Source organism: Chlorocebus sabaeus, chromosome X, assembly GCF_047675955.1.
Source record: "Chlorocebus sabaeus isolate Y175 chromosome X, mChlSab1.0.hap1, whole genome shotgun sequence".
NCBI lineage: Eukaryota > Metazoa > Chordata > Mammalia > Primates > Cercopithecidae > Chlorocebus > Chlorocebus sabaeus.
The window spans coordinates 114,942,920-114,967,693 of record NC_132933.1 but is presented as its reverse complement, the minus strand read 5'-3'; the positions used below and the strand labels follow the sequence as shown (position 1 = coordinate 114,967,693).

At 40.5% G+C, this 24,774-nt stretch overlaps 1 protein-coding gene across 3 annotated transcripts in view; it reads left to right on the top strand.

Moving 5' to 3' along the window:
* Window positions 1-11,816: 11,816 nt before the first annotated feature.
* SYTL5 (synaptotagmin like 5) overlaps window positions 11,817-24,774 on the top strand; it is a 231,550-nt gene continuing 218,592 nt past the window's right edge. For 2 of the 3 annotated variants that reach the window (XM_073013809.1, XM_073013807.1), the window contains exon 1: window positions 11,817-12,070. The gene's annotated coding sequence lies outside the window, so the exon portion shown is untranslated. The remainder of the gene's footprint in view (window positions 12,071-24,774) is intronic. The other variant, XM_073013810.1, reaches the window with a different exon arrangement.

Here is a 24,774-nt window from a genome sequence, read left to right as displayed (position 1 = left end):
GTAGAATATATTTTTTAAATAACATGAAAGTATGGCTAGATACTGTCATGCGCGTCCGTGTGAAGAGACCACCAAACAGGCTTTGTGTGAGCAACATGGCTGTTTATTTCACCTGGGTGCAGGTGGGCTGAGTCTGAAAAGAGAGTCAGCGAAGGGAGATAAGGGTGGGGCCGTTTTATAGGATTTGGGTAGGTAAAGGAAAATTACAGTCAAAGGGGGGTTGTTCTCTGGTGGGCAGGAGTGGGGGGTCACAAGGTGCTCAGTGGGGGAGCTTTTTGAGCCAGGATGAGCCAGGAAAAGGAATTTCACAAGGTAATGTCATCACTTAAGGCAAGGACCGGCCATTTTCACTTCTTTTGTGGTGGAATGTCATCAGTTAAGGCAAGGCAGGACATTTGCACTTCTTTTGTGATTCTTCAATTACTTCAGGCCATCTGGGCGTATACCAAGTCACAGGGGATGCGATGGCTTGGCTTGGGCTCAGAGGCCTGACAGATACTAATGTTAAACTGGATAATAGAAAGAAGGTCTGGTTCTGGAATCCAAACCAAAAAATAACTAACTGAGTAGTTAATGCATTGTGAGCATAGATTTAACTTCCCAGACCGGTCTTGTGATGGCTAATTTCATGTGTCCATTTCACTGGGCCAAGGGATGACCATATAATTGGTAAAACTTTATTTCTGCAAGTGTATGTGAGTTTCCTGGAAGAGATTAGCAACTTGAATTGGTAGACTGAGTAAGGAAGCTTGCTCTCACCAATGTGGGTGGGCATCAGCAAATCCACTGAAGGCCTGAATAGAACAAAAAGGTGGAGGAAGGGTGAATTTACTCCCTGTTTGAGCTGAGACATGCATCCATCTTCTCTTGCCCGTGGACATTAGTGACACTCCTGCTCGTGTCTGCATCACTACTCCCTCTTTACTGGTCCCATCCCCACTTGTTCTCAGTCCTTCGGATTCTGACTGAGTTATACCACCAGCTTTCCTGGTGCTCCAGCTTGCAAAGGGCAGATCATGAAACTCCTCAGCCTCTATAATTGTGTGAGCCAATTCCTGTAATAAATCAATCTCTCTTTATCTATGTCTATGTCTACAACTATATCTATCACCTTTGACTCTGTTTCTCTGGAGAATCCTGACAGAGCTGTAAATCTCAACATCTATTGGAAAAATGCTCAAACATTTTTATCAGAAATGCAAAATACTTTCCAGGAGTGGTTGTTAATTACATCCTCAAAAAGCTTTGCTCAAAGACTTAAGTTCAATGCTAGATATGCCATTTAATAATTGTATGATCTTTGGTAAATTATTTAACTTCTTTGTGCCTTTGTTTCCTTAGCTGTAAGCTGGGGACAATAATATCTATCTTATAGGACGAGTTTAGGGTTTTAATGTCTGGCACAGAGCAAGTGTTCAATTAGTTTTCTTTCTTTTCTTTCTTTCTTTCTTTCTTTCTTTCTTTCTTTCTTTCTTTCTTTCTTTCTTTCTTTCTTTCTTTCTTTCTTTCTTTCTTTCTTTTCCTTTCTTCTTTCTTTCTCTTTCTCTCTCTCTCCTCTCTCTCTCTCTCTGTCTCTCCTTCCTTCCTTCCTTCCTTCCTTCCTTCCTTCCTTCCTTCCTTCCTTCCTTCTTCTGAGGTCAAATGTAAATTGCTAAAGAGTAATGCCATTTTGAACTCTTAAAATTATCTTATAAGCCAACATTGAGAAAAGTGGGATGGTGGAGGATGGTTGGGGAAAAGAAGAGAAAAAACGTAGGAAGGCAAGACATTATGTCCCCATCCTTAAAATAATGTTCTCTCTCGGAGGTGGTTAAGTAATGTGCAGAATAGAACACCTGATATTCTAAAAATTAAACCTCATTGTCTGTATCAATATTAAGCACATTAGAAAATAGACTGATTCAGCTTTAATGATATATTACAAGTGAATTTGCATTGAATTGAAGCTAGGTCCATGTGAAAGTGTATCAAAATTAAAATCTCATTTGCATATATAACATCAGTTAGCACAAATGTTCTTTGCATGATTATGCTCCCTCTAGGAGAGGCCATTAGTTTGATTTGCATTCATTTAAATGTTCATGTGGGATGTTGATTTTGTCTGTGCAATTACTAGGGTAGTTAATACATTGTTCTGTTAAAACAGCTAAAAGACTGCACAGATGCTGTTACATACAAATGTGGCAATTGATGGATTGATTGGAAGGAAACCTTCTCACATAAACAGTCACCTTTTTTTTCAGTGTGAGCAAAATAACTGAAACTGATCCTTCTACACAAATCCCTCTCAACCAGTGTTATTCTTGTGCCCTGGATTCACAAATGAATGGAGAGTCTTTTTTTCAATATGCAAAATAAATAAGTAAATTACATGATATGCTAGAAGGTGTGATAGATTGCAATATGGCCACAAATTATTCTTATCCCTCTTTACACATCTCTTTACCATGTTTCCTTGCAGCATATCTTTGCAGCTCTTCTCACCAAGAATTGGAGTCTGTTTTCTCAACTCATTAAATCTGAGCTGGCTATGTGACTTGCTTTGGCCAATAAGACCTTAGCAAATAAGACATAAGCACAAGCAGAGGTTTGAAAAACGCTGGTTCACTGGGGCTTACTGTTTTACTGCTCTTGAAATGCTGAGATGATCATGTGAATGAATCCAAGGAAGCCTGCTGGAAGATGAGAAAGCTGCCTGGAAGAAAGCAGAGGTCTCCAGCTGACAGCCTGCCAAACACTAGAAATGTGAATGAGGCCATTCTGGATCATCTTGTCACCAGCTGACCTCCCAGCTGACCATCAATGCATGAGCAAACCCAGAAAAGATGAGCTGAGTCAGTCCAGTCTAGAAGAATTGCCCAGTCAACCCACAGTATCATGGGCTGAATAAAAAGTTGTTTCAAGCCATTAAGTTTGTGATGTTTTATTACTCATAATAGCTAACTGGTACTGAACGTTATAATTACTGCAGAGAAAAATAGAGCACAGAAGGAGGAAGTAGAAGTGTATATGTGTATGCATGTTTGTAGAGGAGAGGCTGTTGAAATTTTAAATAATTTTGCCAGGGAAGGCCTTGTTGAGAAGATAACATTTGAACAAACATTTGAAGGAGATAAGCAAGTAATTCATGTGGTTATTTAAGAGAAGAACATGGTAGGCAAAAAGAATGGCAAGTGGAAATTTTCCTGAGGCGTAGCATGTCTGGCTCTTTTTGAAGAAAAGCAAAGAAGTCAGAGTGCTGGAGCACTATAAAAGATGAGGGCAGAGGGCCGGGCGTGGTGGCTCATGTCCATAATCCCAGAACTTTGTGAGGCTCTGGTGGGCAGATCACGAGGTCAGGAGTTCGAGACCAACCTGGCCAATATGGTGAAATCCCATCTCTACTAAAAATACAAAAATCATCTGGGCGTGGTGTCAGGTACCTATAGTCCCAGATATTCAGGAGGCTGAGGCAGAAGGATTGCTTGAATCCAAGAAGCAGAGATTGCAGTGAGCCGACATCACGCCATTGCACTCCAGCCTGGATGATAGAGCAAGACTCCATCTCAAAAAAAAAAAGAAAAAAAAAGGTGAGGGCAGAGGACAGAGAGTTAACAAGGGGCCAAATACATGTCTCATGTGAGAGCATGACCATTAATCAACATGCAAGTTAAAAACTGATATGAGCTGAACCGATCAGTTTCTCCCTCCTGAAACTGTGAAACTTAGGACACAGAGCCCCAGAGATTGGGAGATGTTGGAGCTGAAGTCACCTTACTGGTTGTCATAGTCTGCTTAGGCTGCTATACCAAAAGTACTATAAACTGGGTAGCTTATAAACAACAGGAATTTGCTGTTTACAGTTCTGGAGGCTGCAAAGTCAAGGTGCTGCCAAATTTGGTATCTGGAGGCCAGGCACGGTGGCTCACACCTGTAATCCTAACACTTCGGGAGGTCAAGACAGGCAGATTGCCTGAGTTCAGGAGTTCGAGACCAGCCTGGGCAAGATGGTGAAACCCCATCTCTACTAAAATACAAAAACTCAGCTGGGTGTGGAGGTGGGTGCCTGTAATCCCTGCTACTCAGGAGGCTGAGGCAAGATAATTGCTTGAACCTGGGAGGCGGAGGTTGCAGTGAGCCAAAATCACGCACCACTGCACCCCAGCCTAGACAACAAAGTGGAACTCTGTCTCACAAAAAAAAATTTGGTGTGTGGCAAAGGTCTTCTTCCTCAGAGATGGTGCCTTCAACTTGTATCCTCACGTGGTGGAAGGGGCAAGGCAATTCCCTAGGGTCTCTTTTATAAGGTACTAATCCCATTCAAGAGGGCTCCACCCTCATAGTCTAATCACCTTCCAATTGTCCCACCTCCTAATATTATCATATCGGGGATTAGGTTTCAACATGTGAATTTTGGGGGACACAAACATTCAGACTTTAGCACTGCCTGAATTCAGGGGTACATAGAATTCATACTTTGTTCTAGTTGCCAAATTTCAGGAGCTAGCTTGCTTCTTGTCCTTGTCAAGGTTTGATAATTGAACTTGTTTTTTGAGTCTGTGGAACACTCCTGAATCATTAAAATGAATTTGCTCCAACACTCAATCTTTCTTTCTTAAATAAAACAAAGTTAATTTCTGTTGCTTGCAAATAAAAACCCTTAACTAATATAATTATCTTGTGACTTCTCTCTAGTTCTTTAATATAGTCCTTTTCTTCTGAAATAGATTATTAGTTTCTTAGAGACAGGAATAATTCCTTCAATTTATTTTATAACCTTTTATGCAATTATAGGACAAGATAATAATAGCTAAGCATTCATTCAATGATTATAATGTGTCAAGCACTGTGGTAAGGACTTATGTAGATTATCTTATTTAAACTTCATGAGAATTCTGTGAATAATTACTCTGATTATTTCTCTTTTTTACAGATGAGGAATCAGAAACCAGAGACGGGACATGGCTAATAAATAGTGGAGTGGAGACTCAATCCTGGGCAATCTCACCTAAGGGCCCGTGTTCTTTCAGGACCCAGCACTTAGTAGGTACTTAAAAATAATTGTGTATTGATACCTTGAAAAGTACTAAGTGTCCACAAAATCACATTCTTGGGCAATCAACTGGCCTTTACCATCCAGGCAGGGTTGCCCATGCATCCGTCTACTGAGGGTAGAAAGTTTTCATTCTAGGAACAAACTATGGGTGACATGTTAGGTGGTATGATGACCAGATGCAGCAAACCATTCCTGTTCAGAATGTTTTTTTTTTTTTTTTTTTGCTAGCTGCTCTCCCATCATAGTGATCTCCAGAGACCTACTGTTCCTGCATTAAAACTTTGGCTTGCAGTAAGAATACTTGAGACAAAGTGGAATTTTGAATAAGAATCTTATAACATACCAAGGAAGAAAATATAAGAAGTATTGTTTGTAGAAAAACTCGATTATTCCCAGTAATAAAGAAAAAGCATTAATCTATTATTCATTATTTATTATTATTAATCTTTATTATTATTGTTATTTTAGAGACGGGCCTCATTAGGTCGCCCAGGGTACGGTGCAGTGGCGTGATCATAGCTCATTGAAGCCCTGAACTCCTGAGCTTAAGCATCCTCCTGCCTCAGCCTCCTGATTAGCTGAGCTAGTGAGGCTCAGGCTTGAGCTACCATGCCCAGTCTATGTAAATCTTTGATATTTCTTCTAACAGCCCTAAAAGATAAGGTAGGTGTTAGCATGCTCACTTAACTGATGAGGAAACTTAGGCTCGGAAATTTAAGTACTTTGTCCCAATCTGTTAACACCCAACCCTAAAGGTGCTAGATTCAGTGAGCTGAAAATGCTCACTGAAAATGCAAAATGCAAAATGCCTAACCCTTAGAACCAGACACTCCAGTCACTACTTATTTGTCCACGTCTGAGTTCACAGCACATTCTCTGTCCCTATTTCGTTTGCCATTTAATTATGTGCTGCCCCATGACACTGGCGTGCTACTCCATAATTATGATCGTGCTATTTTAGTACCAGGCAGCTTCATTGTAATTTTACTTGTGAGACCCTTTTTTAATATATTGAGTACCTACAAGAATGAAATATTTCCATAACAAAACAGATTTAGAGTCAGCTTGTAATGGTTTAATGCCAAGATGTTATAGAACTATCTACCAATAAAGAAAGGGTTGAATTGGATCAGATAATGATTATATGGGCTTTTCAAATTAAAAAAAAAAAAAAAACAAGCAACACTTCAGAGAGAATTTATATAATTTGCAAATATAGGTAAATATGCAAGCGAATCTTCATTATATCATATTGATTATTTGTTCTCTTAAGCGTAAGAGTTTTGCTTGTCCGTATAGAATAGGCTGAATGAAACTGAAGCAAGTCTTGCTTTCTGTAAGCTAATATTTGGGAATTGGTCACACACACACACACACACACACACACACATTGGTGAGGGAGGGGCTTACCTCTTTTATTTACTGTCCTATTCCTAATGCCTAGAACAGTGCCTGGTGCACAGTAGGCAAATATGCACTCAAATATTTCCTTAGTGCCTACCACATGCCAGATAGTGTTCTAGGCACTGGGGATACAGCATTGAATAAAACAGAATTCATGCTTTCATAGAGTTTATATTCTACAAGTGGGAGACAGAAAATAAAGACATAATTGAATACGATATTTAGTATGTCAGATAGTGATAAGGACAATTAGAAAAATTAAGCAGGAATAAGGGATAAGGTGGGAGAGTTGCCATTCAAAATAAAGTAGTAAAAGAAGACCTCAGTAATACATGACTTGAAGGAAGCAGTCAGGAAACATTTCACCAGAAGATGACAATTAAACTGAGTCTTGAAAAACAACTAGGAGTTTTCCAGGAAGACAAGAAGGGAAAAATATCTAGAAGATGAATAATTTACTTTGAATTCCAATTTGCATCTCCTTTTCCATGTAATGGCATCATTTTTAAGGCAGATGGTGTATAAGTTTGCTCCAGAGTTAAGAATTCTCTTTCCTGAAAACTCCAGGGATAATTCTGATTGGTTCTGCTTGGACCATGTGTCCATCTCTGAAACAATGACCATGGCCAGGCCGGTAGTGTATTCTGATTGGCTGGCCTGGGTCATGTGCCCACTCCTGGGATTTTGTTTTTTTTGTGTGTGGAGGGGGCTTCAGAGCCCCTACTCTGTGTAATCTTCCCCAGTAGATCATCAGTTAGGGGAGGAAAAGACAGTAACTCTTCTCTTTTTGACCTATCAGGGTTTGCAAGTTCCTTTGGAAGAAGAGAATTACAGACATACTGAGACTGGAAAGAGCACTTAGCACAGGACCACAGGATGACTGATTCCTTAGCACAGCTTAGCATCCTGGTGCCAAAGTGGGTGCTTCACAAAGATTTATTGTATGAATAGAGTGGACCGTCACAAACCACATGCTGACTGAATGACTCCACCATTGTCTAACCACGGATTTGGAGGGGATCCCTTGGGACTATCCCATGGATCCAAGTTCACCTTACCTTGGGAGCAGATGGAACCAGACCCCAGGTGCTCTGCCATGCATCTCCCTCGGGGGATCCGGGCATCCCACAGATCTTACCTCATAGGAACTACTGTAGAAGCAATTGCAGGAAGAGGCATTGATGCAGCATTGTTGTCGTTAAGCAAAAAGCCAGGACTGCAGACACTACCCTGCCAGCAGACAGTCCTGCAGCTGGGCCTGAGGCTCTCACAGGATGCAAGGCAAGCACAGGATTTATATGGGGGACAACTATCCAATCGGAAAACACAACCTCCATCAAGCTTTCGCTCTGCAGCTTTTCTCTGAGATCTTTCCTGCCTTTCCTCTACACTCCCAAACTGAAGTTCTTATCTAAGAATTAGGCCCATATTATTCAATCATAAGAAGGAATGAAGTTCTGATGCATGCTACAACACGGATGACCTTGAAAACATGCTTAGTGAAAGAAGCCACACACAAAGGCCCATATATTTTGTAATTTCATTTGTATAAAATGTCTAGAATAGGCAACAAACAAAAGAGTTGAGTGTTGTATAAGGGAAGTTTGAGATTCCTATTGCCATTCAGGTGAGGATGTGGAGCAGGTTGCTCAACAGGTTGCTTGATAAGTGTTGGGAGTTCAGAAGAAATAACCAGTCCAGAGACATAAATTTGGGAGTCATTAGCAAATAATTGGAATTTTAAAGCACGAGACTAGATTAGACTCCATGGGCCTGATAAATAATTGATAGGTAATAAACAAATATACAAAATCTCTTCTGCTATAACACATTATCTATAACAAATAGTATGTATGTAATTGGAAATAGGGGAAGAATGTCAATAAGATGTGGACGTTGGGTGGAAGTAGAATTATAACCTTCAGCATGAAAGGAAAAATCCTTCAATTTGGCTGCTGCACAGTCAAAAGCCCTTTTTTTAAAAAATTTTTTATTTTTTTTATTAAAAGTGAGGTTCTACACCCAGGGCTTCCTCCCCAAGGAAGCAGATCCTCAGCCTTGCATGATTCTTGCCTCAGGCAGAGTGTACTTCTTCCTGTGCCCACCTTAATAGCAGCCTTTCTGTCTTAGACTTCCACTTCCATCTGCATTGTCTCAGCTCTCTCAAGCAGAATTTCCTCTCTATTGGTTTCTTGTATGTTTAATATCTACTGAGGTGGCCTCTAGCCATAACAAGCTGTGTGTCTGAGTTGTGCACAAGTCATCACCTGATATATTATTTAAAAAAAAAATTGTTAATGCTCTGCTTATAAAGGTGCATAAGTTTTGAATGATCTGCCCTAACTCTTATGCCTTGTTAGTTTTAGTGTGTGATTTTGAAAAATGAGAGATTTTTCAGAGTCAGGTATATCATTTTATGTCAGAAATGCTCATACACATATAATTGACATGCTACTTTTGTTCACATCTTTCCTGGCAGGAACTGAAAGGTATTTATATTTATGTTTCTCTCTCCAAAAAAAAAAAAAAAAAAAAAAGAACAAAAACCCAGGAGTGGACACACGACCCAGGCCAACCAATCAGAATATACTACCTACCTGGCCATGGTAATTGTTTCAGGGATGGACACATGATCCAAGTAGAACCAAGAATTATCCCTGGAACTATCAGGGAAGAGAACTCTTTTAACTCTGGAACAATGTTACACACCATCTGCCTTAACAATGATGCCATTACAAGGGAAAGGAGATTCAAATTAAAATCCAAAGTAAATTACTCATCTTTTTTTTTTTTTTTTTTTTTTTTGAGAAGGAGTCTGGCTCTGTCACCCAGGCTGGAGTGCAGTGGCCGGATCTCTGCTCACCGCAAGCTCCGCCTCCAGGGTTTACGCCATTCTCCTGCCTCAGCCTCCGGAGTTGCTGGGACTACAGGCGCCTGCCACCTCGCCCGGCTAGTTTTTTGTACTTTTTAGTAGAGACGGGGTTTCACCGTGTTAGCCAGGATGGTCTCGATCTCCTGACCTCGTGATCCGCCCGTCTCGGCCTCCCAAAGTGCTGGGATTACAGGCTTGAGCCACCGCGCCCGGCAAATTACTCATCTTGTATATATTTCTCCCTTCTTGTCTTCCTGGAAGACTCCTAGTTGTTTTTCAAGACTCAGTTCAATTGCCATCTTCTGGTAAAATGTTTCCTGACCACCTCCTGCCTCCTCCATGAAGTACTGTGTGCTTCCTTCTTATTTCCACAGCACCTTGTACACATTTCTCTTACAGCATTGTTGTGTAACTTTGTTCTATTATCTGCTCTTCTCTTTCCCCCACCCCTTAGTCTGTGGCATTCTTGATGGTAGTCACATTGCCTTATTCATTTCTATAAACCTAGGACCTAACACAATGTCTGGTACGCATTAGGTGCACAGTAAATGTGAGTTGAGTGAATTAATGAAGACATGGTTCTGGTAATACATGGTTGATTGCTTTGCGCGAGAAGACACATTGTCTTGGATGCACACACGCACACGCACACACACACACTTACTCTCTGGGGAATGTAAGATTTTTGATAGGTAAGAATTTTGATCCAACCTTAAAACAAACAAACAAAAAAGGTGTGTGTGTCTGTGTGTGTGTGGGGGCGACAGTTCCTGCAAGGTAGGGCTTGAGGAAAGGCACTTCATTAAAATTAAACTTGAAAACATTATTCTTAGTGAAAGAAGCCACACACAAAGGCCCATATATTTTATAATTCCATTTGTATAAACTGTCTAGAACAGGCAACAAACAAAAGAGTTGACTATTGTATAAGGGAAGTATTGTATAAGTGAAGTTTGAAAATAGGGCATCGGAAGAGAAAGCAGAGTAGGGGGACTTTAGAAAAAGAGAACAAATAAAATTGGAAATGAAACGCTGCCTTATAAAATTAGAAAACAGAGGTAGAAAAACTGAAGGCTGGTATTATTCAGGGAAGTAGGTATAGACAAGGAAGAAAAGTAAACGGAAAGAAATGGGAAAAGATGAAAAGAGGTGGGAGCCAGAGACAGGGGGAGGAAGGTCCTGGATACTAGACTTCTGAGCTTTCAATAAAGCTTTATTTTCCACTATGTGTTAGGCCATGTGCTGGATTACTAATGCATTGAAATGAGTAACTTATAGTCCCTATGTGTCCAATTGTGGGGGAGATCTCAGTTTATAATGGTAGAAGAAAGCAATGGGATAAGAAAGGGCGTGTGTTAGGGGATATTGCTCACTTTTTGAAATTGGACCCCCATCCTTTACCAGAGTTACAAGAAGTCTGACAGCTGAAATGCTGTCCTCAAGTTGAGAAAATGACCCACCCCTTCCCTATTCTTGTTTCTTTCTCTCTGAACTCTATAATCCCTCACCCTTGCCAGGGATAAAGGAACTCTTTTTATACATTTTCTTCTTCCCCCCAGTTTTGATATGGTGAAGGCAGGACTGAGGGTTCATCAACCCTACCCCTCCTCCTAGCAGAACAAGATGACCTTTACCAGAACACACAAGGTCGTGAGACAGAATTCCCACGCCATGTTTGCTGAAGCTATTAACCCTTCTATAACCTGGCACCCCAGGACACCTTGACTGTCCCAAAGAAGCACTGCCACTAAACCCAGTTTGGGTGGAGTCTTGGCTTTTCTTATTCCATGTCAGATTAGAGAGGTGACCCTTGGCACCAGGGTCCCATCATTCCCCACAGTACTTTTCCAAGACCCAGAGGGGATATGAGAGAGGAGAGACTTGCAGACTCCTCCACAAGGAACGGGGGTCCTAGGAGATGAGATGGGAGTAACTTGTGCCTTGGCTGTGGTGAGCAGTAAGGGTACTCCTGGTATAGGTACAAACTGGGAAGTTTGGGCATCGCCATATCCACCTTGCAGGTGGATGTGTCAGATGGGCCACGGGTGTGTGTGTGGCGGGGAGTGCGGGGGGGTGACAGTTCCTGCAAGGTAGGGTCGGAGGAAAGGAAAGACCTATGGAAAAGGATACACCTGGGATCTTGAGGAGCCAGCTGCACCTGTCTCTGGGCTGAGAGGCTTCCGGAGCCACCACAAGGTGGAGACCAAGGATGGCGGGGGTGGGGTCTTTTCAGACCGGTTGTAAGTCCTGGGGCTGGTTGTGCATCCTGAAGCCCGTTTGGCACAGCCTGCAGGAGGGACTTTGCAAAGCCGCGTCCAGGTAGTATATGAAAGGTGTGTTGAGCTCAAATGGTCAGCCCGGGGTCAGGGGGTTCTGGGGTGGCGGGGAGCCGAGAAGAGTGAGATCCACGAAGGAGGCTCTCACCCCTTGGCAGCGGGCGGCTGCCTTGAGGGGCGGGCTGTGCCTAGCGCGACTCTGGCGCCGCCGCCTGGGGGCAGCCGGCTGTGAGCCCCGTGGACAGGGGCGCCTGGAGACCGCCTCTCGTGAGGCACTAGGTCCTGGTACTTGCTGGGGGTGGGGAGGGAGAGGGGCGCACAGCGCCCAGAGGCGGAAGCCAAGCGCGTGAGTCACTCTGTTCCCCTGGGTTAGGAGCGGGACTTTGCCTCCCGCCTGGGGTCTGCATTTCAGCTCCAGCTTCAGCGACTCATCCCAGCAGGCTGACCCCCTCCAGAGGCTGGACCAGCTGCCTCTCAGTCTAGGTGAGGTCCAGGCAAGTTTCTTGTCTTCTGATGCTTACTGTTTGGGGGACTCGCGGGGAGGGGGTCTTCCAGTCTGTGTTTGTCTGCCTTTGCTTCCTCCCTCTGGCTCTCTCCATTGGAGACAGAAAGTTAGATTTAAAAAACGCAACAGCGAATATAAAATCTATGCTCAGACCGCAGATAAACAAAACTCTGGGGCCATATTCTTAATTTCCCAAGTACCTTCACATGTCCGAATGCGGCGTTTATGGAGCTAGGAATGTTTTGTTTGTTTCGTGTATTTCCCTCCTCCCCCACTTTCCTCCGGTGTAATTCTTAGAGGTGGGGACAGGAGAGTCAGAGGGCTTAGCTGGGATCCTTTGCCAGAGTGGCTTCTTCATTCTCTACGAGGTGGCAGATGTTTTACTGTAGCCTGAGTTGGGATCTTGGAACAACCCTCTCCAGCCCAGGACATGCCAGCGCTTAAGGTAACTGCAGTTGTTGCATATCTATCTCGCTATCATTGACTGAATCAAAATGTTCCGGAGGCACAATTAATGTGAATGCCACAATGTTGAAACATTCATTGAAGGACACTATTGAATGTTTTATTTTTTAACGTATTGTATTCCAGGAAAATTTTAGAAGACTATTGCTGGTTTTATTTTCTCTATTTTCAGATATGCTCCAAAGCCTATTATTCCCTTGCAAGACAACCAGTGAGGACCTGTTCTGTTTCTTATAAGAATTTAACAGTGCAAAACTACGTGTTAGTTTCTCCTCTAAGGTTAGGGAGTTCCTTCTATTAACCATTTTTAGAAAAATCATTTTGGTGGTGGTGGGTGGTGGGGGGGAGATATTTCCCCTTTCTCTATCACTAAATACAAAACGTTTCTGTGACTATTAAGTAAATACTAATTATTGTCATTTTTGCTTAAAAGGAGCAGAGGAGAGCATCTCCTGGAATGCATGAATTTGTGGTTCATATTGATGACTGATTGCTTTACCATCAAATTGTTTGGTTTGATGCAATGTTAACAGGTGGTCTTAATTCACAACACAGAAGTATTCTATTCTAGAAAACAACCCTGTTGATATGCACACCACCGCCCCTCCCCCCCAACACGCACACACAAAACCATGTTTTTGGCTTGCTTTGTGGGAGAGAAAAATGGATGGGGGAATCTTTTCTGGCAGTTGATTAATCCCTGATCTTTCTTGAATTGCCATTTGTTTTATAACCTATAATTATAGAAAAGACCCCTCCTTGAAATAAAATTAATAAAACCTTACATGTTTAGTCAGATCACTGGAATAATTTTTTAGAGTTGAATGGAAGCTTCCATGATCCTCTTCCGATGTCCTCCCCAGGGAGCCGTTAAGCTTCCCACTTCTCTGATAACATAACTCCTCTCCTCTACATACCTCTGTCTTAGCTCTTACCACCTTATGATTCTTGGTTTACACATCCATCTTGCTTAGAGTAATAACATTTATTTGAAAACAAGGGTAATGCCTTATTAATCTTTGTATCCCTGGAGTCTAGTAAAGTAAGGTCTGTTTAAAAAAAATGAATGAATAAAATAATTTGGCAGTCCAGATTAGGTTTACCATTCCTTGAAATCCACTTGGGCATTCTTTCTCATCACTCCTAAAAGATAAGTCATTTAATTCAATGATACTCAAAGTGTGGATCCTCGGAATACACTGTGTTCTAAATAAATGAGAGTTTTCTATATTTGAAAAAAATCTGTATATTGTTGTGAACTTTAACTTTATTTTTATTTATTTATTTTTTTGCTGAAAGTAACAGAAAAGTCAACTAAACGTGGCTTGTAATACTACAGAAGTTTAGCTGGGCATAGTAGCATGTGCCTGTGGTCCCAGCTACACAGGAGGCGGAGGTGGGAGGATCCCTTGAGCTTAGGATTTTAAAGCTGCAATGAACTATGATTGCACCACTGCATTCTAGGCTGGGTGACAGAGTAAGACCCTGTCTCTCAAAAAAAAAAAAAAAAAAATAGAGAAGTCTGACAGCAGGTGATAACTGGAGTTGATTCAGTGACCCAACAATATCAGGGTTCTGAGTCAGTGTCTTACCCTCACGGCTTCAAGATGGCTCTAACAGCTCAAGACACTGAGTCCTGATCCCATGTTCAACGTCAGGAAACGGGGTGGAAAAGGTCAGAGTATTTTTCCTCATGCAACTTTCTTATCAGAGAAAAAATATCTTTCCCCAAATTTATCTAACAGAATCCTACTTTGATCTCATTGGCAATATCTGGGGCACATAGCTGCCCTTAGTGGCAAAGGAGACTGGGAAAGTATCAGTTTTTACTCAGCTTCTATAGTGGAAAGGCAGCCAGGGAGAGGCAGGTAGGTGATGTATCTGGGGAACTAACCAGAAAGTCTACTAGACTGTTGAGAAAATAAGTCTATTTGAACCTGTGATCATATCAATGTTCGGGCCAAGTAAAATACTAAACATTAATCAATGTAGCAAAAGCACACATTTAGAGCAGAGTTCCCCTCTCCACAAGGGTGTATGTTATTTTAAGGGTGCCAAATCACTTTTATGGAGAGACTGCACCTTGTGCGCGCATGTGTGTGTGCGTGTAATCTCATAGGGTTTCTATTAAGTCTGAATCAAACCCTCGAGTTCCTGGAAAAGAGTAAATATTCAGTAAATAGTTGTCCTTTGAGTGGAGTGTTGAGTTTGGGAGCTTCAAAAGTTCACAGGGACATGGGAAAGGATTTAGTGAGAGAAAAAAAAAAAAGAAAACTGATTAGTGGTTTGCTGCCAATGCCTTGGAAGGCTGGTTTACAGCATCTGAGTGTCTTTAATTTGGATCCTAGGAGCCTTGAGGGAACCTTAACAGGAGGGAAAAGAAGAACCTAGGGAGAGGTAGTGTCACTGACAACTTGGTTCAACAGATTATCTTTGGGGACCTTCCCTATACCTGTACTGGGGAAGATGTACCACCACACACACACACACGCACACACACACACAAAGTTCAAAATGGTCCCTAGCACACACACACAGACACTAACACTTAAAAAGTTGAAGCACGAAAAGAGTGTATATTATTGCCAGCTTTGATTTAACTTTCTCTTTTCCAGTAGAATATTCTATCAAATACTTACAGAAGGTAGTTTTGGTACATAATGGTAGGAGATCAGGTAAGCAAGTATCAAGAGACTGAAATTTAAGAGTTACAATTGTCTTAGATTTCTCATCAATGAAAAGAATGGAGTAGATCAAGCTTGTCCAACCCGTGGCTTGTGGGCCACATGCAGCCCAGGACAGCTTTGAGTGTGGCTCAACACAAATTTATAAACTTTCTTAAAACATTATGAGATTTTTTTTTTTTTCAATTTTTTTTTTTAGCTCATCAGCTGTCATTGTGTTAGTGTATTTTATGTGTGGCCCAAGACAATTCTTCTTCCAATGTGGCCCAGGTAATCCAAAAGATTGGACACCCCTGCAGTAGATTAGCAGTGGTATTCAAACTTTGTTGCACATTAAAAATTACCTGGGGAGTTCTTTTGTTTTTTTGTTTTTTGTTTTTATTTTTTTTGAGATGGAGTCTCACTGTTGTTGCCCAGGCTAGAGCGCAGTGGTGCGATCTCAGCTCACTGCAACCTCTGCCTCCCGGGTTCAAGTGATTCTCCTGCCCTAACCTCCCGAGTAGCTGGGATTACAGGCACCTGCCATTGCACCCAGCTAATTTTTGTATTTTTAGTAGAGAAGGGGTTTCGCCATGCTAGCCAGGCTGGTCTCCAGTTCCTGACCTCAGGTGATCCACCTGCCTCAGCCTCCAAAAGTGCTGGGATTACAAGCCCGAGTCACTATGCCTGGCTGGAGAGGTTTTTAAAATCAAGATTTATGAGCTGATCCTCAGACCACTTAAATTGGAACCTCTGGGAATGGAAACCAGGTATCAATATTTTAAAAACTCCCTAGATGACTCCTGAGTTTGGAAACTGTATTAGTTTGCTAGGACTGCCATTCAAAGGACCACAGACTGGGTGATTTAAGCAACAGAAATGTATCTTCTCACACTTCTGGAGGCAGGAAGTCCAAGATCAAGGGTTGGTTGATCCTGAGCCCTCTCTCCTTCACTTGCACCTGACCATCTTCCCCCTATATCTTTACTACGGTCTTTTCTCTGTGCATGTCTGTGTCCTAAGCTCATCTTATAAGGATGCTGGTCGTATATTGTGTCAGGGCCTAGTCTAAAGACCTAATTTTAACTTGATTACCTCGTCAAAGGCCTATCTCCAAATAGTTATATTTAGGGCCCCTGAAGGCTAGGACTTCAACGTGTGAATTTGGGGGAGACACAGTTCAGCCCATGAAAGAAACCATTGGACAAGTATGATATTTCTCAAACTTTAACATGCGCACAAGTCACCTGGAGACCTTATTAAAATTTAGATTCTAATCCAGTAAGTCTAGGTGGGGTCTGAAATTCTGCAGTTCTAACAAGACCCTAGTGATTTCAATGTTACCAGTTGACAGATCGTACTTGAAGTAGCACGGTTCTGTCTAGATGAGTGGTTCTCAAACTTTAATGGACATCAGAATCACCTGGAGAAATTGTTAAAAGCAGATTGTTGTGATCCAGCCCCAGAATTTCTGATTCCACAGGTGTCGGGGTAGAGCCCAATAATTTGCCTTTCTAACAAGTTCCTAGATGATGTTGATGCTGCTGGTATAGGGATGATACTTTGCAAACCATGTATCTCTGACATTTTGAGACTTTATGGTATTGGATGTGTCAGGGTCATTACATACATCATTGTACGTGAAGTTTGTAATTCTAATTGCTGATAGCATTACTTTTTTTTTTTTTTTTAAACAGAGTCTCTCTCTGTCACCCAGGATGGAGCGCAGTGGCACCATCTCAACTCACTGCAATCTCTGCCTCCTGGGCTCAAGTGATTCTCCTGCCTCATCCTTCCGAGTAGCTGGGATTACAGGTGTCTGCCACCACACCCAGCTAATTTTTAAAAATATTTTTAGTAGACACAGGGTTTCACTATGTTGGCCAGGCTGGTCTTGAACTCCTGTCCTCAAGTGATCTGCCCACCTCAGCCTCCCAAAGTGCTGGGATTACAGGTGTGAGCCACTGTGCCTGGCCAGCATTACATTTTTCTTTTTGCCAAGCATAATTGCTTTTTCTGTTAATAGGAGGAAGGATGAGAAAGTGGGAGAAAATGCTGTATTGGGATTTCTTTTAATCTCATACAAATAGAAGTGAATAAATACAGAGGCTACACATCAGCCCATTAGTCTCTATTCATGTTTGTTCTCCAATCATAGAGCTATTTTGCAGCTTGCTCTTCTAGAAGCTCAAAGTAGATTTTATGAGATTGGTTGCATACTTCTCATAATGCGATTTTTAAAGGATTAACCATTCTAGAGATTTCAAGGGACATTGCAAATTTCCCCCAAAAACATTAATTTTAAATTATTTCTAATTTAATCACACAATTGTTTCTACACGAGACCAACAGTGAGCTACATCAAACAGTATCCCCTCCCCAAAATTATTGGATATGAAGAAAATGTTTTACCTGATTTCATAGAATTAGATCAGTAAAATTCACATTTTGCTACTGTTATTAGAAAATTTGATATATATATATGTGCTATATATAGGTGCTATATATACACACACACACACGCACGTGTGTATTGTATACACATAGGTTGTGATTTTCTATTTGCTTAATTTAAAGCATTTTATATTATTTTAAATTGTTCTTAAATCTTTATATCTCCATATGAAACAGTGAAAATATTTATATTTTAAACTTAAAAATGTATTCAACTTGCAATCCAATAAATATTTTAAACAAAGATGTAATCAGGTTTCTAGCTGCCCCATTTACTCTGGGCCTATTATCTAAAGAATGGGTCTTGCTAAAGTATTTCCCTTACTTACAACTTATCCAAAATTATGCCAAATGTATAGGGCTTCTATTCAGAATAGATTTACTATGCCATAATTGTTTTAGTTTACCCTCATAGCTTTTCCACATGTTCCACATTCTTGGTGAATTTTTCCAGTAATGCACCTCCCAGCACTGTCAATGGGAAGAGGTTGCCTGTCATGTTTCTAGCCTGAGCTTCTGACCACCAGATAACAGAAGCCCAATTGTGGAGATGGATACAACAGGCCCAATGCCACTAAAGATCTGAATTGTATAATGAATTCCGTTTCTCCTGACTTCATGCTCAGCAATCAACCTTAGTATGCTACATGTTCATTGCCTTCAGGGTGAGAATAACCTGGTCAGAGTGTCTGGTCTCCCTCACAGTTATATTTCCCACTGTAAATTACTAAGCCGCCACTCTAGCTTTAAACACTTATGAGTGTTGTGGGTGTGAGTCAGCACCCAACACCCTCAAACCTAATAAATGCAGGGACACTGATAAAGATCAGTTATCTGGGGGTTGGCTCAAAGCTAGGCCCTGATGCTGATGACTCATAGAAATGAATTAATACCAGCTAGCATTTATTAAGTATTTTCTGCATACCAGGCACTGTGCAATTTTATTTACATTATCTAATTTTTCCTCATAGCAACTTTGTGAGGTAGTCATGTTAATTTCCATTTTACAAATAAGAAGACTGATACATGTATATTAAAAACCTGCTCTAAATCAAATGACTACTGTGGCAGGGACTTTTAGTTGCCATGCAATATCTATTCCCACCTTCTCCCTTAGTAGCAGAATACCAGTTTTATTACTGGTAGTGATGTATCTAGCAGATAGTTTCTATTTCCTGGCATCCCTTGTATCAAGGTGTGAACCTATGACTGAGTTCCACCAGTGAGAGGTAATTGTGTTGGGTGGTACTTCTAGGAAGCCTGCTTAAAGGGAGTTGATTTGGCTGGGAGGAGGGCCCTTTTGTCCCTCCCCCTGCTTCCTCCTGCTGCCAGTCTCCAACGCAGGCATGATGCCTGGAGCCATCTTGGACCATGGAGTGACTGACTGGATGTAAGCTAGCATTAAAGATGTTGGAACAGAAAGGTAGAAGAAATCTGGGCCTGTGGTGGCACCATGGAGCTACTGTGCCAGCTCTACCCCAGAGATCTTTGTCTGCTACTGAAACCAATTGGCATTCTGTCAGCAGAGATGAAAGTTAGAGATGGCTATTGGTAGGCAGTGGACAGTGTTTTCATGCTATGTGCCAAGTACCTAATATTTGATCTGTGATGGATACATGTGTTTGAGTTTCATCTCTGCACTTACTAGCTATGTCTATTGAACATCTCTTGTGCCTCATTGCACAGCCTTATAACTACCATTTAGTTAAGCCATTAGTCCATTAACCAGCTTTATGTGGGTAAAACCAGAGAGTGCCTTGCCTTAACCTCACAGCGAATATCTCACTTCTCACCCCAGGACTTCTTCAGTGTTTCAACAGGAAGGCCTGTTGGAACACCCTTGTACCCACACATGTGTGTTATGGAATGTGAGGGAGTTAAAGGCCCAAGAACCAACCCTTAACTAATGTGAGATGGGAGCCTAAGATAAATAGTCCCTCCTCCATCCTTGGCCAGATAAATTCTCAATTGCATTTTAATAGTGTTTGTTTCCAAAAGATTCTCAGAGGGTCTAACTAAGCAGGATTAAGTCCTAGTTGTCTACAGTGGTGACCAACTCAAAAATACACTCCCATATTGGTTTTCTCTCTTCTTTTCCTTTCCCGAATTTCCTACTTCTATTCCCTAGAATCACTTCCCCAAACGAACTATCTACATTGAAACCCTTGTTTCAGCCTCTGTATAACCTTCTGTGTAACCTTGAAGTAAGCTATGCTGACAAAACTTTTTAGCACTTGCTGACATTTTTATGTCCCTTCTATGATGAGGCAAAATACTATCTTTGGTGTACAAAGATGAAAATACATCATGAGATCTGATAATTCCAACTATTGTATGAATGTGGATCAATAGGAACTCATACTTTGTTGATAGGAGTACAAATTGGTACCATTCTGGAAAAGAAAATTTAGTACTATCTTGTGAAGTTGAACATTTTGTATACCCTATGACCTAGTAACTTTATTTCTAGGTATGTCACCTAGACAAATTCTCCTGCATGTGAAGCAGGAACTGGCCATAGCACCATGATTCATAATACAAAAATTCTGAAATAATCTAATTGTCCATTGATGGAAAAATGATAAATAAATTTGATACTAATTATTTCAACAGAGTAAAAATGAATTAACCATTTCTCTATGCAAGAACACTGATGCATATTATTAGCAAAATCACCAAAAACTTCGTGCAGTTGGGTATCATTTTTATAAAGCTCAAAAAAAGCAATACTACACAACACATTCTTAGGAATCATACACACATGATAGATCCTAAAGCAAGGTGAACCCAAAATTCAGAACAGTACTGGGGAGACAGGGATGGGATAAGGTAGGAACAGGTAGTAAAGGTACTAACACTGATGATGTTCTGGGTCTTGAATGGGGTGATGGGTTCATAAAGGCTCATTTAGTATTACTCTTTATAACTTATTTAAACGTGATACAGATTCTTTTATATACATCAAACTTTATGGAATAATTTAAAGAAATGAAACCATCACCAACAAAGATGCTGTACTAACGAAGGACAGCCTCAGTGAAAAGCCTCCTCTAGCCCTCACTCTAAACTAATGACTCTCAGAGTCAATATTTCTCATCATGTAATGTATTTTTTTCTTTTGTGTTATTAAGTATATTGTAATCAACTAGAATGGCAGGGTACAAGATTCCTTTTTTCTCATGGCCCTTAAGGGTCACATCCTCTAGTATATTTAGAAAAAAACAGTTTGTTGTGTCCTCTCTGCACCTGTGTCCATTTGCCTGTGATTCTTCTATGTCCTGAAGCTGCCCATTGCTCTTTGCTGTGCACAATCAACCTCTTATTTTACTGCTGTCTCAGCACAGCACGCAGGGGCTACATTCCTCCTTGTTTCGTGTGTGTGTGTGTGTGTGCGCGCGTGTGCACGTGCACAGGTGTGTGTTGGGAGGTGGTAAAATGGTAGTGAGTAGGAAGGCAGTTGACATGACCTTTTTCTTTATACTTCCAAACCTACTCCTTGCTTTCCTTAACAATGCCGCCAAACAAAGCAGTAAAACTGTACCAGATTTTTTTAACTCTGGGCCAGGATTTATAATACTTAAATCATTTGTGCCCTGGAAACTTTGATGGGGTCAGTGACCTCCTTATCAAAATAGTGGCTTAAATACATGCACTCAAACTCATTGGATTACAAAGGAAGCAAATTTTATTGAAATACAGTTATCAGAAATTAAAAGCAATTGTGTAGTATAGTAATCTATGTACTTTTTAATTAAGTTATTAAGCAACAAGATCTAATGGTGGATCTAATGGCCTAAATTTTAAAGTAGTAATGATTATGAAACATATTATATGATATCTACAATGACGGTAATATGATATGAAAAATATCTGTTTCTTTGGTGACAGTCACAGGTACTGCTAATACTATTGTGGTTTGTTGCTTACATTCATACTTGCAGGAAACATTAAATGTCAGATAAAGATTAGTGAATATAAGGATGTCATTTTTTTTCTTCCAAGTTCATGGACTCTTTAAATTCTACTGATATATTCTTGGGGGTTCGTGGATCCCAGATTGAGAAACTTGCCCTAAGCAAAGCAAAGGAAACTACAACAGACGTGGGAAATAATTTTAAACTGGATACCAAATATTATCTAACCCATAGCCCAAAAAGAAAGCAGTTAGCTCTAACCTTTCATGGAGGGTAGGAGAGCCATCTCAGTTTCCATTCTTACCTCACAGATCTTTTTAAGAGGACTTTACTTTGCAATTTTCTGCAGACAAGTCTCCATACTTCCGTTAGGAACTTCTGCCTCCTTCTCAAAGGATCTGATCTTGCTCTTGGATTCATCAGTCTTCTTTCTCCACTGTGTTTTCCCACTAAGAGTTGCCCACTTTAGAATAACTCCCTAATGGCTCCCACACAACAGCATAAGGTGGGCTTTGGCATGCTGAGTCTTGTTTCCTTTAAGACCTTTACACTGGGGTGAGTTGTAATGAGCGGAGCCCATGCACCCCTCTTAACCTTCCACTAAAAACACTTATTTTCAGGGATAGCACAATCTTAACACATAAGGAAAAAGAAGCATTTTCCTGACTTCCCCATATATTAAAAGACTGCTCAAGCATACAGGAAAGCTAGTACTGTACACTTATTATGCAGATCAGGTATAGTTATTTATTCATACCATAGCTGCTTTCAAATGGGCTCACTACTGAGCTATGTAGATCTTGTGATGGCTGTTTTCTGAGCTACACAAACACCTGGCTTCAAGTTTGAAGTTTCTGTTTGTATGAGTCCGATTAGGTGTTTAGATAGTGCTACTTGTATCTTCTACAATACCTACTGATTGAATGACTGATTGATTGATTATTTTAATTATTTTTTTCAGAATTAGTAATGGATTTTTAATAAACTTTATTTTTAGTACAGTTTTGGTTTGCAGAAAAATTTTGAAGATAGTAGAGAGTTACATATACCTATATCCAGTTTACTCTATTAAAATCTTACATCAGTATGGCACATTTGCTACAGCTGATGCAGCAATATTGATACATCATCGTTAACTAAGGCTCATGTTTTATTCAGATTTTCGGAATTTTTACCTAATGTCCTTATTCTGGTCCAGGATCCCATGTGGTCTTCGTGTCTCCTTAGGCTCCTTTTGGCTGTAACATTTTTTCAGATTTTCTTTGTTTATGATGATCTTGACAGTTTTAAAGAGTGCTGGTCGGACATTTCATAGAAAGTTCATAATTGGGATTTGTCTGATATTTTTCACTGATTAGACTAGGGTTCTGTGTTTTTGGGAGGAGTGCCATTCTCATAACATCATATAAAGGGTATATACTAGCAACATAACTTATTGTTGATGTTGACCTTGATCACCTGTCTGAAGTAGTGATTGTCAGATTTCTCCACCATAAAGTCACATTTTTTTCTCCCTTTCCATACGGCATGCCCATATTTAAGGAATGAGGAATTATGTTCCACCTCCTTGAAGGTATTTACAAAAATTATTTGGAATTTTTCTGCCCTTAAGATTTGTCTCTTCCTTCCTTCATTTATGTATTTATTTATTCAATAATTTATTTGTATTTGTGTGGATTCATGGTAATGACTTTTTAACTAAACAATTCCAATCTTATTTATGACCAGTGGCATGAATTTCTGGCTAGCCCTATATTTCCTAAGCACAGAAAAGAGTAACACCAATAGCTACACATAGAATTTGTTTCACTGTTGGTCTATTCATCTATCTCTTTCCATTTCCTTATCTAATTTTTGGTCTAATTTTTCACCAAAAGAATAATTCAGTAACATGTTAAAAAATTCAATCATAAAAGATCACACAGTGAAAATTACTTTCCACCTTTTCATGTTTTTGTATCCCTCTTCAGCGGCAACTCCTGTTAACTGTTATTGATATTTTTTCAGACGTTTTCAATGCATTTATTAGCAAATAGCTGTCATTCTGCTTCTTTATACTCTAAGGAAAAAGGCCAGGAAAGGGACAGCAGGGCAACAAAAGGAAATAAGAAAGGGGAGGGCAGGAGCAAACCAAAGATCATGAGGTCAATCATAGAATTCTTAATTCAGTTACTATATTTGCTTGGCAAACAATTCAGTTTTCCAAGATTTTTTTCTGGTGTGGTTTTCCCACAATTGTGAGTTTCAATCCCTGATTATCAAGCAGTGTGGGTATATTACTTAAGTTTTTTAGTTGAAAACAACTAAATCCCCTCTGCCCAGTTTAAGCAGAAGAGTTTATTTGAAGGTATTGGGTGGTATGATTTTTATGGCCCCAATTGTCTCCATCCCTAATCTTGCCTTTTGGACATGTGACTTTGTAGTTTCTCTCACTAAGGACAATATCTATATGTCCCTTGATTGTAAGGTTGACTATGTGACTTGGTTTGGTGAAGGAGATATTAGTGGATATGAAGCACATAGAAGCTTGAAAAAGCATGTGCACACTTCTACTTCTGTTTTTGTTCCTCTGTCATCTTCAAGAAGATGACAAGAGCCAAAACTAGCCTGCTGAAGGATGAGAGACATGTGGTACAGAGCCAAGTCATGAAAGTTACCCCAGCTGAAGCTGTCCTGGATTGTCTGATAGTCACTTGATCCCCAGGCATTTAGCAAGCTGAATTGCAGCTGACTATAGATATATTAGCAAACTCAGCCAAAATTAGCCAAGGCCAGGCCATCTGAATTCTGTAGATTTATGGGATAACTAAATGCTTATTTTTGTATGTCACTGAAATTATAGGGTTGTTGTGCATCATTTTATGGCAATGAATAACTGAGGATCGTACTTCAAGGAATTTCTGGGAGGGGCAGAGAAGGTGGTTTGGATGCTACATGACCAGAAGTACCAGCAATCACACTGCAGAATGTTTCTAGTAAACAGTTCGCCCCTGCTGCCTTATGGTGCTCAGCATCTGTCATTCTAGAGAACAGCTATTAGAACCTTCACCAGTGCTCTCCAAATGAACTGAATGCCTTGAACTCACTACTTGCAAGAATCACTGACATCCAGCACAAAGTTCACGTTCTCATTCCAGTCATCCTGTGGATGCATCTGACTACTAGATTATAAACCACAATTAGAAC